The following is a 14797-nucleotide window of genomic DNA, read 5'->3' as shown; positions in this document are numbered from 1 at the left end:
AGTGTATCTGGGACTGTAAAACAGTCAGGATCCTTAGATGGCAGGCAGGCATCTGGGCCAGACAGTATCCTCGTAAGATTTTATGTTGACTGTGCTACAAATATAGCACCCTCTTATCCATCATCTATCAGAGATCATTGGAACAGCGGAAAGTTCCATGGGACTGGAAGAAGGCCCAGGTCATAGTAATCTACAAAAAGGGTAGAAAACCGGATGCACATAATTACCGGAGAATTTCACTGACATCGATTTGTTGTAGAATCATGGAACATATTTTGTGTTCAGACATAATGACCTTTCTAGACTTTGAGAAGCTCATCTGCAGAAACCAGCTGGCCCTCTTTGTGCATGATATACAACAGACTCTAGATATGAGCTCCCAGGTTGATGCCATATTCCTCGACTTTCGAAAGGCGTTCGACTCAGTTCCACACTGTCGCTTGCTCCAAAAAGGGCACGCTTATGGTCTATCGAATGACATATGCTGTTGGATAGAAAGTATTCTATGTCGTCCTGAATGGGGAGACTTCAGCAAAAAAAAAAAAAACTGTTGTAGTAACTCAGTAATAGGCCTTGTGCTATTGTGATTTCTAAGAGACGAAAAGCGGAACGCAAAATTTTTGGAGAGGAAACAGGAAACGTAATATAAATTCACATTCTGGGAGGCAAAAAAACTGATCGGTTAAAATGATTGTGGTTAGAATATCGTATTTTCTCATAGAATATAAATGTATAGGATTTATTTAATACTGTGACGTATGTACTGAAAAAAGCTGCACATGTAGTGTTATACTCATTGTTGTGACAGACATTTCGCAATTTTTCACAAACACAACTTTTATTGATGTAAGTTCACAAGGTTGATGACCTAACAATAACGATGCCAGTAAAAGTCTTCTACTTCGGGGCTGGTTCTAGCTCCTAAATAGCTGTCTCCAGCCAATCAGGTTTTGGCGTAGTGATACTTCCTGCAGGCCATGGCTCGAGCTCCTCCTGCAGGAGGCATGTCTGTATGTAAATAGCCAGTGTTTACCACGTTGCTTTTGGTATGCCTTGAGTATAGACAACCTCGTCATCTGTGGTGTAATATGGGTTGCTGGCCCTCAGGGGCTACCTTTGGTCCGGTATAATGCTCATGAACGTTATAAACGGCAGATTTCGTTTCATAGCTGTGTTGTATGCAACTTAGTAACTGTTGTAGTGGCTGTTGGAAGGCTTCTTCAACGATAACTCTCATTTAACATGTTGAGATGTTAAGTAATGGAGTTGTTGACTAAAAATAGTCACTGAAGTATATAGCGATGAAACTCGTAAAAACAGGAAGAGAAATGCAGCAAAACTGGAGATACAGAGGGAAATTTGCATTTGCAAAAAAAGATGTTGAAATAGCAGGTAAGAATTCATATGAATGTCTCGCCTGACATTCAGAAAATTCGGAAATCAAACACGTGTCTAGTAAATTCACTCTTCATTATTAATCACAAGTACCATTAGGGAGTAAATGTTTTAGGGTGTAATTGTTAGAATTTCAGTGTTAGAATGGACAATTTTTAGATCTTAGCTGCGCTTCTTAGAAAGAAAATGCTGTAGGACAGATTGAATAAAAGTATGCTGTCAGTTATACACAATGCTGTGACTTCGAAACATGTACCTATTTTGTACGAGCTGTAAATAAATAGTTGCCACTATTAAAGTTCCAACCCTCGTGTATATGGAGTGGTGTTATAAAGGTCAGTACAGTCTACACTTTGCATAGCTCTGAAAGAGAGATTCCCGATTTTTCTCATTGCGCTACTGACTTTTCTGCCTACAACAATATCCTCGACGATGTGCAGTCCACTAATTTCATAGTTGTCACAGAAACACATAAACTTTGAAAGTTATGTTCCTAGCTCACACTGTTGGATATTTATTACCGCAAAGCATCTTCAGGAATATAAATGTTGTGGACTATTGAACATTTGAATTATCTATGGAAGCTTCCCACACTTCAAAATGATACTGCAACTTTGCTGTTAATTCGAGAGGATTCTGTCTGCAAAATGTGCCGAAAAAGCCAGTGTTGTTATAATTTCATTTACGCATATGATAATTTATATATATGATATGAATGTGAACCACAGGTTTAATAGTTTGCAGGGCAAAACTGGCGCTCTTTAGAGTTCATATTGGCCAAAACTGGATGTTAATGTCGTGATGAATACACGGGATACATGACGTAAAACCGCATCAACAAGCTCCACATCTTGTCATTATGTCATTCTTCATTACATGGCAGTCTATTCAAATTGCAGATTGTGAGTACAAAGTTATAATGAAGTGAGGCAGTTGTTAGGACAAATAGGAGCAGTACATTCACCCATGACTTATCAAGCTAAATACATCTTCTCCATCAGCTTACTTTTATAACGCTATGGATAGAGGCACGATTCATTGTTGATCTGTCTGAAACTTACTTTCGAACCATAGACAGTAACATATTTTATGTAAATTGTTGACTTCAGTTCTGGTTAGTTTAACCTGTTGTGCATCAGTGAGTTACATATGCATCACTAATGCAGTTCTGGATAGTGTATGCCACTAATTTTCCTTGCCAACACAAGGAGGAATATATAAAGCATTTCTACGACAACACAGACAATATATAAACTAGAAGGGACATACAACACAACAATCGTTTATTATCAACAGCCCTACGGTCGGCTCATTCAATCAGTTTGGAGGGATGGGACGAAGCGGAATGTGGGGAGGGCTGGGAGGTTTGTCTTACAATGTAGCGTTTAACATCGACTGTGCTGCAACTCTTTACAAATCTCTCTCTCTCTCTCTCTCTCTCTCTCACACACACACACACACACACACACACACACACACACACACACACATACACATACACACTCACACACGAGAGAGAGAGAGAGAGAGAGAATAGTGTGATATGTAACCCCACCAAGTGTGAAACGAATGTGTAGGACCAGTCAAATATGGAATAAATGATCTTACCTGTGTCGTGGGAAAAAATTAATATAATTCTGGCCAAATATTTAGTACTTGTCCACTGTGGTCCTCGCTCTATGTACTCAAAGGGGGCGATAGCACTTTATATGTTGGTTCAACTGAAAGGCAAAGTTCATGGCAAATGTAACGATAACAGTATGGGCTGGAGTATTAGCAAACCAATGTTCCACATTCTGGTCCGTGTGAACGAATAAGGACCAATCGACTGCCTTGTTATAATCTACCAATGGCATCATTCAGATGCAGTATGGAGAGGCATGTCATCAGCACACTGCTATCCCAGTCATTGTTGGCTCTCTTCACCTTAGTCACCATTCCTCAATCAAGTAGCTCCTCATATAGCATCATGAGGCTAAGTGCACTCCGTTCCAGCTCTCCCACCGATCAAAAATCCCTACCAGAACCGAAAATCGACTGTGGGTCCTCCACATAGTGGCCAAATTTGCTGACCACTGAGCTACACAGACTGACAACTCCATCCCTCTGTGCCAAGAGTCAACCAGTTGACTTCTATGTTCGATGGTTGTCTCCTTTCTCTTTGGTGTATTTGATCTGTAATCAGTACTGCCCTTGCAAACTCAAATCCTTTTGCGCAACACTCATCTGTGTATGTGAAACAATTTGTCTTAATACTATGGTCCTGTGTATATGATATTACTAAGAGCAAATCAAACCGATGCTAATAACGGTGAAACTAAAGATCCAACATGTGGAGAGATTAATGCCGCACGGTTTGAGGCGCCATGTCACTGATTGCGCGGCCTCTCCCGCTGGAGGTTCGAGTCCTTCCTCGGGCATGGGTGTATGTGTTGTTCTTAGCATAGGTTAGCTTAAGTAGTGTGTAAGACTAGGGACCAATGACCTCAGCAGTTTGGTCCCTTAGGAATTCACACACATTTGAACATTTGAGAGATTAATCTGCGTTTTTTAAGTTTGACATGGTTTTTGATAAATTTCAAAACAGCCAAATGGAACTGTAATTAGGCGGAACCAGTAAATTAAATTTGTTGTTTACACGTGTTTGCCATGCTTCCAGAGCTAAGGGAGCAGCCCGCATGGCTGCCGCCCACAGCTGAGCAAATCAGCTGTGGAACATCGGAACGTTGTCTAGCGCTGCCGACACTGTTAGGAGCCGCGCGGAGTGGCCGCGTGGTTAGAGGCGTCATGATCCGGACTGTGCGGCCCCTCCCGCCGCAGGTTCGAGTCCTCCCTCGGGCATCGGTGTGTGTGTGTGTGTGTGTTGTTCTTAGCATAAGTTAATTTAAGTAGTGTGTAAGTCTAGGGACCAGTGGCCTAAGCAGTTTGGCCCCTTAGGAATTCACACACATTTGAACACTGTGAGGATTAGATCAGGGATACTTTTAGTTGCAACAGATCCAGTGAGAGGAGATCTCCAGGACGTAAAACATGTTAGAAAACAAAACAGCACAATAAATATTTACAAAGAAAAATAAGTATGCTAATGCACCTTCCTCAAATCCCAAGTGGAATGGTGCTCATGGATGTGGAATATGTCAAAAAATCTTAAAGGTAATTTCATTTCACGTAATAACAAAATTTCTCACAAAACATGTAGATATTCAATACACTGAGGTGCATATGATTATTATTAGACTATTGTAACCATGTATCATCAGACAGAAAATACATTCTATGGCAATTATTTACAATGATCTCATTATATTACTGAATTTGTATAGTCAGACTATACTTAATGCTCAGGTTACCTGTTATTATTAGTCAAACATGTACATCAATGCAAAAGAATCATACATTGACGGAAGCTTTTTACGTTGTGCTTTAGAAATGTTGAGGAAAATCCATCCAGAGTGAAAACAGTCTATAGCATCAGAAACAAAAGCATGTTTCTCCAAATGAGTCGTTTTGGAACTTGGTATTTGATAACTTGCTGCAGAAAACAGTTTGTTGTATTAGACACAGTTTAAGCTGAACATAACAGCAAATCACCAAAACTGTGGGTAAGTACACAGGCAACACACTCGCCTCTGTGTAAAGATAAGTTTATGTAGCGGATACTGTGAAAATATGCGCCAAACGTGGAAGTGTCGGGATGCACGGGAAACAGGAATGATGAATCAGAATGGAAGAGAGGCAGGTGACGACGCATGACCGTGCCTGAGAATAATGGAAAATATGTCCTGCATAGTCCGCGATGACATGCAGCACAGATGAAGGCACTGGTTGCAGCGCGGATGGTGGCGAAGACAATATGAATCGCAAAAAACACTGATCCATGGAACAGAGGTACATAATGACTGACAGAAGCTACAGTTGGCATTCGACATGTTAATCTGACGAGTTCAGATCTACAAGTGTGTGTGCGTGTGCGTGTGCGTGTGTGTGTGTGTGTGTGTGTTCTGGAGAACGTTTTAAAGTACATTAGATTTGTGCTGTGTCGTCCGAACAAGACACAGCCAGGGCAGAAACATCACACGCTCAAAGATGCGAGCTGGTGCCAGTGCCATAAAGACTCAGCACTGAGGATGAAGGTATCGACTTTGCCTCGGCCAATTGCCGGACGAGTACAATCCGCAAATGACCGGACGAGAACGGACAGAAGCCTACTCGGAAGGTAGAAGAGCAAATCTCGCCCACTTGGTTATAGATCATCGTCCAGGGCTGACTCATATAGAGAAAGTCATATAGTGAACCCTTAGAAGTGAACAGGCAGTTGTTGTAAATTGCATTTGCTATGTGCTGTGAAGTTTGCCTACAGTTTTTCGTACTTAGCTATTGAGACCCTTTTTTTGTTATATTACATTCAGTGTTGCAGACTTCGTTATTCAACAAGTCACAAAGATAAGTAAAACTTTTTAACTCATTTGTGTGACTTTGTTAATAATTTTTTTGAGTGTTGTAGATCCTTCGTTCTTCTGGCATGTTACCTGACACTGGGGCATAACTGTGTAATAGTGCAGGCAGAAATTGTCTTAGCGGTGTACTGCACCAGAAGCCATTTCACAAATCCACAAACTCGGCCTACTGTTAACAACAGTGGCAACTCGGCCTCCACAGCAGTAGCAATGAGGCCTTTACAAAACTGGGGACGGGGGTTTACAAAAATTTGTGGTAATGATACATGCAGAATGAAATTGCCACTGTATCAAAACGCAGAACTGTGATACTAGAACCAAAAGGTCAATGCAGTAATGTGAAACATAGGTATAATTTCTTTTATGGAAAAAGACAGCTCTGGCCCCATTTCACTGTATGGTTTTATTATTCCACTATCGCGATTTTGCATTTTTTGAGCCAAATAGGAAACTGGAAACAATGAACATTATGCATGATAAGATGTATATGTTATAAAGCGATTACAAATGAAAAGCACAAATACATGTAGCATTACTTGCGACATCATTACACATCATACATGTCCTCATAATATGTTGTCAGAATATTAAATTTTTTATCTATCATTATTTCATTCCCTTCATCCCATATGTCCGGGAGTTGGATATCCATAGTTCAGCGTCCTGCTCTTCAGCCAAATACTTCAAAAATATAAACAAAGACATAACAAACAAAGTTAAATGATATGTATTAATAAACTTTTTAATATCTCTAAGAAGATGAATGTTTAACACGGCTTAGAAAAAATTATGCTGCTGTTTTTCTTCATTTTTAAAAATTACAAACAAATTGATAAAACAATGAGGATAAAAAGAAAAAGCAAATATTTAAAATACATTGGAAAGGATAGCAATATTCATTAAAAAGCACTACACTTACACTAAAAAGGTAAAGGACGTACACTGTGACAAGTCTGAGGATGAGAAAATGAGTTCCATAGGGTACAAGTATGCGGGTAAAAAATATAGGAGTCCGCAGCTCGTGGCCATGCGGTAGCATTCTCGCTTCCCACGCCCGGGTTCCCGGGTTCGATTCCCGGCGGGGTCAGGGATTTGCTCTGCCTCGTGATGACTGGGTGTTGTGTGATGTCCTTAGGTTAGTTAGGTTTAAGTAGTTCTAAGTTCTAGGGGACTGATGACCATAAATGTTAAGTCCCATAGTGCTCAGAGCCATTTTTTGAAAATATAGGAGTCCATTAGATAGTAATTATGAAGATGAAGATGCAATCAGGTGCTGAAGTGGATAATGGGAAGACATACAGACCGATGTGTGGACAGGCTGTGGTATAAAGAGAAGGGACAGGGACAGAGCACCAGGGATGGAGAGAGAAGAGCAGCCCATATGTGGAGTGTGATGGTGGGGAGGAGCTATAGCTGGTAGGACTGACAAATGTTAGGGTAGATGGAATTCGATGGAATGGAAGAGGATCCTCATGGGAGAAGATAAGCAGATGCAGAAACCAATGCAGAGTGCACCACATTCAACGATTTCGAAGGGCTGATAATGGTGCAGATATCCACTAAATGTTTGTATAGGAGAGATTGTCAAGTCGACATTTTGTACATGTAGAGGATGGTGGAGGGGTGCAACCCAAAGCTCGGCCAGTTAGTAATTTTAGTACAATTAGTCTATTATTTCCTTGCAGTTGCATAGTTAATAGGTTAGGTTTTCATGTTAGTTACAAGTCAAGGAAGAGTGCCAGATATTTTAGTGTACTTGTAAGTGGTGAGGTGGTGAAGGAAGATTTTGCAGATGGTGCTTCCTATAATTATTGTGTAGGTTTTAGAAAGGTTGAACCTGAGGAGCCTGTGGTTGTACCAGGAGGTAAAAGTCAATTTAGAGTCATCGTTGGCATATCTGAACTGTAGGGTAGAGGGCTAGGGAGGTGGTATCATCATCACATCAAAAGATGTGGGCTGATGGAGTTGGTTTGGTTACATAGGAGTTAGTCACCACAGAAGATGTTAGGACACAAACCACACTGTTCGACTCGAAGCAGATTCTGTTGTTTCCAGAATGAGATTTTCACTCTGCAGCGGAGTGTGCGCTGATATGAAACTTCCTGGCAGATTAAAGCTGTGTGCCAGGCCAAAACTCTAACTAAGGACCTTTGCCTTTCACGGGCAAGTGCTCTAGACCAGGAAGTTTCATATCAGTGCACACACTGCTGCAGAGTGAAAATCTCATTCTGGAAACATCCCCCCCGGTTGTGGATAAGCCATGTCTCTATGATACCCTTTCTTCCAGGAGTGCTAGTTCTACAAGGGTCGCAGAAGAGCTTCTGTGAAGTTTGGAAGGTAGGAGACGATGTACTAGCAGAATTGAAGCTATGAGGACGTGTTGTGAGTCATGCTTGGGTAGCTCAGTCGGTAGAGCACTTGCCCGCAATAGGCAAAGGTCTTGAGTTCGAGTCTCAGTCCAACACACAGTTTTAATCCACTAGGAAGTTTCAGGTGCTGTTGTTTCAGATGTTGATGGATGCTTCCGGGGTAAATTGGTATTTAAGTAAGAAAGACAGAACATAATGGAGTCGACTTCGCCCAGATTGTCAGGCAGGGGATGGTTGTTGTGGAGGAGCAGATAGTGAGGGTTCTAATTACTGCTGGTGAGTCGATACAGTGCTTTCCATTGCTTGAAAGAATTGATTGGAATTGTAGGACTGAGTCTGTTGTATGTCTGGCACCAGCCTCAGCATGTTTTATCATTTAATAAGTCTCTGGATTTACTGATGGCATGTGAATGTATCATGTTCAATGGTCAGACGGGTACAGGGTAACAAAATTCTCAGAAGAGGAGTAAGGTTTGTCATAGGAGGTTGCCGATGATGACACATTGTCTCAGTAGGTATGCGGGTGCCTATGGCTTATGACATGGTATGCTGCAGAAAGGATGTGGTATGAGTGAGTAGGAGGGCACCGCTAGTTCTCGGTAAAACCGCTGATGCATTGTGCCAGAACTTTTCTTTCTGGTGTCATATGACAGCAGACACAATTGTGTGTGTCATATTTCACTGACTGCAGCATCAGCACTTCATTTTCTCCAAGGCTATTCCACAAATCGTGACATCCAGTCTCATGACATATCCAAGGAGGAGAGGGGCCCTCCCCCTATAATACTTCAGTTATCATGAAACACACCCTTGCACAAGTGCTCCCACACTGCTGCCAATGCCATGCAGACTCAGTTCCTCACCCCTTGAGAATTTTTTATAATAATGTGATAGTGTATGCATTGCCATTTGTTGTCCAGTACATAGTGACACCATTAAATATTATGATTATAATTATCATTATCATTATTATTATTATTATTATTATTATACTGTGTATGCTTCATGATACTTAATTTTTTGCTGTAATTGTTACAGGCAACACACCAATGGTTACAGCCCACAGGATGTCCAGCATTGCTAGAGTTTGCCGTAGGATGAGTAGAGTAGCTGCAATGAGCATCTGATTCAGTGATTAAGCATGACACTCAGATGTTTCCGTAGTCACAGCCCACAGGATGTCATCTCGATATTTTGCACGTGCTCTCATCTGAATACATCATAGCATAATGACAGCAGCCATGTCTCAAAAGAGTATTGATATTTCCTAACACATACAATGCAACTGTCATTTGTTGTAAATGTTTAAATGTAGTTTTGACTTCGAAGTGGTTATAGAGAGAGAAAATGCAGAATTTGCTGGTGCTTAAGTGCACATTCACAGTATGAGTGGGACTATGTGTGCAATATGTAGATAGGTATGTAATACATGCATATGACACATCTCACACCCCTAATGATATTCACACACTTTGCAGTAAAGTGTCTATAATGGGTGTGTGTATATGTGAAACAATGGTACATGAATGTATATCTAAAACATCTAAGTCTCACCAAACTGAAAGACCTGTATTGCACATTATCGATTGCCACAGATAGATTGTGTTTTTCACATCCATATGTGAGAGGGCCGCATTATGAATCTACTGAGTATTGGCACAATAACAGTGTAATATTCATCAATTGCAGTACTGCATCTATGCCTGCATCCACCCTGTACCAATGTACCTAAGTGTTGAGACTGTAATTACAAAATCAGTGGAGGCAGAATTTTCGCATGGAATGTTCATGTATGTAATCGCTTGAATACAGTTCAGGCTGAATTCAAAGCACATAAAAACAGTTCTTTGGATAATTCTGTGAAGCTGAATGACTGAGTGCGTATAAATGAAATTTTTTTTATAAAGTTCTTCTTTTTTGCTTCCATCCTAAAATAGCTTTAATGCTGAAAAGATCCAGTAATAATGACACAGGTATAGTAGTTTAAATAACTGTTTACTCTCAGAAAGATTGCATTTCATTTTTTTAAAAAAAAGATATTGCCTGTAAGTGAAATGATTTTATTTACATAACAGCAAGTGATCAACAATAGAATATTTACAGCAGCAGAGATACATTACACTACTAACAATGCATTTCTTTTCTTCAAAAGGAGATTGTGTAAATAGAGAATCATTTTATTTACATAATGGAAAGTGATCAATTCCAGCAGGACATTGCGACAACCCACACTTCCAGAATTGCTACATAGTGGCTCCAGGAACACTTTTCTGAGTTTAAACACTTCCGATGGTCACCAAACTCCCCAGACATGAACATTACTGAGCACATCTGTGATGCCTTGCAACATGCGGTTCAGAAGAGGTCTCCACCCCCTCATAATTGAACAGATTTATGGACAGCCCTGCAGGATTCATGGTGTCAGTTCCCTCCAGCACTATTTCAGAGATTAGTCGAGTCCATGCCACATCATGTTGGGTACTTCTGCATGCTCATGGGAACCCTACACGATATTAGGCAGATGTACCATTTTGGCTCCCTCACCTTTCACCAACTGGATAGCACCCACGTGCTGAAGAGCAGGGTGCCTTCAAATTATAGAAGAAGTTGGGTAACTGTCATGGCAGTTTGTACTTCAAAACCAAATTCAAAAAAAATCATTTATTGAATATATTCGTACAAATAATCAAAAATTTTCAAAATAGTACCCTCCAGCGTCGAGACACTTCTGGCGGCGGTATTTCCACTAGTGATGGGTAGCTCGTGAATGAGTCGTTCAAGTCAATGCTTCACTCCAGTGAAGTGTGAACTAACCACTCAATTTCAACGAACTGGTACTTCAAACTCTTCACAGATAGCACACTCCACACTTTTTTCTAGTTCACTCATTCTGTTCCCCTCTCCCACTACATCGACGCTACGTCACTTATTCTCCCTTCGCTTCAGTCCTCCATCTACTGCCTGTCGACGAATCGCGCGGTGTTTGTGGGGAACGATAGGTTTCGGAAGGGTTGGGATGGTGAGAGGCGAGGGGAAGGCACCGTCAGCTGCTTCCTGCAGTGCTGACATCATTATCCATGACTGTATGTGCAGTTAATACTTCGCGTCTACGGGTAGCCTACCATTGGCAGCGCTTGCAGACAAATGAATATTAAAGATACAAACGAAGAGTCTGGCTGTGTGAGCACGCACAGCCAACATGAAAATAAAATGCTTACCTTGTGAGTCTGGAACTGAAGCATGTGTGGAATCCATGCTTGAAAGGTAATCATTCATGTAGGAATGTTTATCTCATACACATTATTGAAATAATTACACTAAATGTCAGATAAACATTCCTACATGAATGATTACCTTTCAAGCATGGATTCCACACATGCTTCAGATTTGGCGAATGTTCGGAGATTTCCGTTTAAAATATGATTTGTTCCACTTTTTTCCTGTCAGGCTACTGCTTCTGTCAGTTATAAGGTGTACTGCCTTCAAGAACACTCTTTCACACGGTGTGGAGGTTGCAACAATACACAATCGTATTTTTGCAAGTTCAAAGAGCGAGGGTATACTGACAGCTGTTCAGACCACCAATGAAGTGGATTGCCTTGTCTCTCTAGCAGGGGCTCTTGTAAATATTTGTCCACTTCCACTATTGCAGCAGCTCTCGGGTGTGGATTACTCTGCAGCCTGGAAAACACTTCATCAAATTCGAGCCGGAGACTAGAAGTAGATTCAGTGGTTGGAACTGAGATTGTTGCAGTAGCAGTGGATGTGTTCATTACAAATTTCTCACTGCGCCTGATCAGGATTAATTATACGTTCTTAGCAGAATTTTTATCAGAAAAACCATGTAATTTGAACCAGGGATCCAATGAAGTTGCTTCTACGAAAATGGAATTTTCCTCTACATTTCGAGATCGTCGTTTTAGGTCTTCAGCTAACTTTTCGGCCATCTGTTGCACGTCTACATGAATTTCAATGTTATTAAGAAACGTGCAACACCATTTTTTCAACGAGCGACTAAGGAGCATAACTTTAGAAGCAGTGACAACGTTTCACTTGACATTTCCTCAGTGCAGTCGTTGAAAACTTTCAACAGGTCACAGGGTTGTGACACATTTGCAATGTCCTCTGCAGTCAGATTTGGACGATACGGATAATTCAGAGTGATAACTGTCATTAGGGAATTCTTAACCTTGGTTATTCTTTGCAGCATATCACAGGTTAAATTCCATCTTGTAACAGTGTCCAGTTTTAGTGTCAGAACTGGCTCTTTTAACTGTTCCTGCATTTTTTCAGTTTCGTGCAGGCCTGCGAACTTCTTTTTAAAAAAATCAACAATTCTTTTTACTTTATTCAGAATGGGTTGAATGTGCGGAAGCCCATTCTGAACAATTAAATAGATTGTGTGTGCAAAGCAGGGGATGTGTTTCCAGGCTGTGAGTCTTATAGCTGCCACAATATTAGCAGCATTGTCGCTAACAACACACACAACTTTTTCTTGAATCCCCCATTCCCTTGTGACACGTCACAGTTCTTCGGAGAGTTTTTCTGACATGTGCCTTTTTTCGTATTTAATGCACTCTAGGAGGGAAGACGCCAGCTCCAGGTCTTTAACGTAGTATGCTGTCACTGACAAACAACTCTCATTTGTGGTTGAGGTCCACCCATCCATTGTCAGCACAACAACTAATTAATTTTGACTCTCACAATTTCTTTCATCATGGCGTACTGTTGTTGTAGTAGTGTATTGGAAATGGTCTTCCGAGCTGGCATTCTGTAAGTACCATTCAGTTTGCCTACAGAACTTTGGAAATGTTTGCTTTCCACTATGTTGAAGGGCAAATAATCCTTGCAGTTTGTGGTGGCTAGGTATTTCTAGTATATCCTGTTCACCTTGTTTTGTGGTAAAGTGAATGATTTGTGTCTTTGTTAGATTTAGTTTCTGACCATTATTTTCACCCATGCCTCAATTTCGCCCAGAGACTGCTGAAGATGACTAATTAAATTTTCACTTTTCTTGCAACAGACTACTGCTGTAGAGACATCAGTGTAAAGAATAGTTTCTGAATTTATGTTAGTCGGCAGGTCATTTATATAGTACAAGAACAATATTGGCCCAAGGATAGATCCTTGTGGCACACCTTGTTCCGTCTTTTTCCAACTTGAGAAGAATCTCTTACTAATTTCTTCTATTACTGTTCTTTGCTTCCTGTTTAATAGGTAGGATGAGATCCATCTTGGCCAGTTTTCACTAAAACCATATGCTTGTAGCTTGAAAAGTAGTAGGTTTTGATCTACTGTGTCAAAAGCTTTACTTAGGTCACAAAATAAGCCTGATACATCCATATTTTATCTAGACTACTGCTAATTTTTATAATAAGTTAATTAATGGGTTGCACTGTGCAGTGTCCTCTTTGGAAACCATGCTGATTGTTCTTGATAATATTATGCAGATTATTACAGTTAACTACATGGTTACATGCAGCTCTTTCAAGTATTTTGGAAAATATTGATAACAATGATATTGGTCGATAATTACTCACTTCATCATGTCTGCTTTTTTTGTAAATGGATCGTATTTCAGCATACTTCAATCTATGAGGGAAACATCCTTCCTCGAAAGATTGATTCATTATAAGGAACAGAGGATGTGCAATACTATGTGCGACTGCCTTTATTATTTTTGTAGGAACTTCATCCCAGCCTACAGAATTTAAATTCTCCAAGGACTTTATGACATCAGCTGCTTCACAACAGGGTATATGGCTGAATTCAAATGTAGTGGGGTTACACAAACTGGAAACAGGGTACGCGTTTGGCAGTGAAAGTTCATCAGTTTTACACGGATTTATGAAGTGGCTGTTAAACACTTCACAGATTTTTGTAAGGTCCTGAACAGTGTCACCTTCAACCACCAGTCCAAGTTTCCGTTGTCTGCCTTTTTTCCCCTATTTCATTCTTTATAATATTACATCCTGCTTTAGACTTATTTTTAGCGTTTGAAATGTAATTATTATTCGCCAATTTTTTTGGCATGCCTGACAACTTTATCAAAGATTTTCTTATATTGCCATACATAATTTAAGAATTCTGTGTCTCGACTGACATTCACCTCCATATGAAGTTCTCTTTTCCTCATGCTTGAAATCTAAATACTCCTTGTTATCCATAAACACTCTTTAGGTGTGTCAGTTTTATAGTTATAAAAGGAAAGCATTCATTAAACACCATCAAGAGGGCCTCCAAAAAGTTATTGAAATTTTCATTTTTTGAGGACTTAGCAGTAAATGGCCATGAGATGAGGCTGATTTTATTGACAAACATTTCTATATTTTCTTATTTAAAATTTCTGATTTTCTTGAATGGGTGCTTTCAGCTAATACAGGGTATCGGCACTAACAGAGCACTGTTGTCTGAGATCCATAAGCTTACTACACATTTTTCTGTTACTCTGTAGTTTAAGCTACTAGCAATGTTATCTATGCAGGATGCTGACGAAGCAGTTACCCTTCTCATTTCTACAAAATTTAGAATAAAACCATGTGTGAACATCAGCTCCTTCATCTTAAAGGCAAATTT

Source organism: Schistocerca americana, chromosome 7 (genome assembly GCF_021461395.2).
Source record: "Schistocerca americana isolate TAMUIC-IGC-003095 chromosome 7, iqSchAmer2.1, whole genome shotgun sequence".
NCBI lineage: Eukaryota > Metazoa > Arthropoda > Insecta > Orthoptera > Acrididae > Schistocerca > Schistocerca americana.
Note: the sequence above shows the minus strand (reverse complement) of the source record.